The sequence below is a fragment of the Trachymyrmex cornetzi genome, unplaced genomic scaffold (assembly GCF_001594075.2).
Source record: "Trachymyrmex cornetzi isolate Tcor2-1 unplaced genomic scaffold, Tcor1.1 scaffold2155, whole genome shotgun sequence".
NCBI lineage: Eukaryota > Metazoa > Arthropoda > Insecta > Hymenoptera > Formicidae > Trachymyrmex > Trachymyrmex cornetzi.
In genome coordinates this window covers 1-2224 of record NW_017296798.1, presented here as the reverse complement: position 1 = coordinate 2224, position 2224 = coordinate 1, and the positions used below count along the sequence as shown (strand labels likewise).

At 32.1% G+C, this 2224-nt stretch overlaps 1 pseudogene; it reads left to right on the top strand.

The window, feature by feature from the left end:
- Nucleotides 1–603: 603 nt before the first annotated feature.
- Nucleotides 604–2081, top strand: LOC108760065 (glutaryl-CoA dehydrogenase, mitochondrial-like; annotated as a pseudogene).
- Nucleotides 2082–2224: the final 143 nt, after the last annotated feature.

Genomic DNA, 2224 nt, shown 5'->3' with positions numbered 1-2224 from the left:
AAATATTATTTAAATATGCCATTTAAATATTTATTAGCATTTATAATAGACTGTTCCTTGTATCTAGTAATATTACGTAACGTCTGTACTGAATGTTGTAAGAAAAGAAATTTATAAAAAAATATTCAATCTTCTGGTAAAAAAATTCATAATATATTTCTCATATTGTTTAACAAATTTTTAATTTAAATTTATGAAGATTTCTGAAAAATACTTCTTAACTTTTTGAAGATGGCAGTTTTCTAATAAAGTAACTTAAAAGAAATCTTGTTTTCTAATAATGAATTTGATTGAGTATTCTCAGTATGCTCATTGATAAACATTAAAGTTGTCATACACAAATTGACGTAAATGTGTTTAATATAAATATAAAAATTAGTTAAACCGTAAAATTGTCAATACATTTTATTGTATTGTTAAATAAAAATGTATTTTACAATTCGAAATATTTGCACTTCACTTTTACACAACTTTAAATCAGAATAAAACTTTAATATAGTTTTCGTCAGGGTCATCTTAAAAATTAATTCAAACAGCGTATAATTTCGATCGATCTTTTATTGAAAATTTATATTGAAATTTGTATTGAATTTCGTGGGTCAGCCGCCTTCAATTGGGAGGATCCATTCGATCTAGAGTTATTGACACAGGACGAAATCCTGATGAGGGATCAGTTTCGTTCCTACTGCCAGGAGCAGCTCCTGCCGAACGTGATCGAGGCTAATCGAAAGGAACACTTCGATCGGGAGATTGTAAAGCAGATGGGACAGCTCGGTGTTGGGCTGCACTATGAAGGGCTACAGCGGCGCCGGGGTGTCCTCAGTGGCTTACGGGCTCCTCGCCAGGGAAATTGAGAAAATCGACAGCGGGTATCGATCGGCGTTCTCGGTGCAATCCTCTCTTTCGATCGGTGCGATCTACATGTTCGGCAGCGATGCTCAAAAAGAACGATTTCTACCTAAAATGGGTGCGTTCAAGCGTTTCTTAGGATAGAATTCTAGGGTAGTATTACGTTCTCTAATTTCTAAATCGTATAATTAGTATATAATTAATACAATAGCTTTGAGAATAAATTAATATTATTGAAAAGGGGGGAATAAAAACAACGCAAGTTTTAATGAAAACATATAATTAGTAATTATTATTAAATAATAATAATTATAGAATTAATAACAATAATAGTTATCGTGATGAAGGATCAATCATAGTTGGAGAATATACCTCACATATTGTTTGCTTGACTGACTAATTAATATGTTCTTTTATATATAAACCATATAGTCATCAACGATTTGAAGTTGTAAATATTAAATTATTATAAATCTGTTATCCCTAACAACAGAAGTAAAAATTTCTCTATTGTTGTGAAAATCATATATTATTTAGATACAAGATAATTAATAACTATTCTAAATTGTGTAAGACTATTATTCTAAATTGTATTAAAAAATTACCAGGTTCTAAAATTTTATATAATTATTTATTTTCGATAACTATAAGAAACAAAGCGGAAATAAAATATTTAATTTTTACATTACTTATGAAAATTAGATCGACAATTAGATTAATTAATACAATTGTATAAGTTTGCTAGTAAAATTGATTGAATGACGATTACCGTTGGAGTTGTGGACGATAGCTTTCAAAGTGTATTTCAGTTTCCGGAGAAAAGATTGGTTGTTTTGGCTTGACGGAGCCCAATCATGGTAGTGACCCAGGTTTTTTGGAGCCATGGAGACTAGAGCCATTTACGACTCCGATAAAAAGGTCTACAAATTGAACGGCAGCAAAACATGGTTAGTACTTTCCATCGTTTCTTTCACGATTGAGCGCAAAGGTCAGACTGTCGAATCTCGTTTAGGATCACAAACTCGCCTGTCGCCGATGTGTTGATAGTATGGGCGAAATGTGATGACGGTCAGATCCATGGGTTCGTCATCGAGAGAGAAGCTGCGGGAGATCGGTTGTCTACCCCAAAGATTGAAGAGAAGTTTTCTCTAAGAACGTCCATCACCGGCATGATTCTAATGGACAACGTAATCGTGCCAGAGGAAAATTTATTGAACGTTCAGGGACTCAAAGTAAGTCTTTCCAATAAACTAGATTACTAGAAGGACTTACCTTATATATAATACATCCTTGACCAAAAGTATAAAGCACTTCCACAAAGTGATGTTCTACATCTAACTGAAAATAAATTTAAAAAACAGTTTTATTGAAAAAT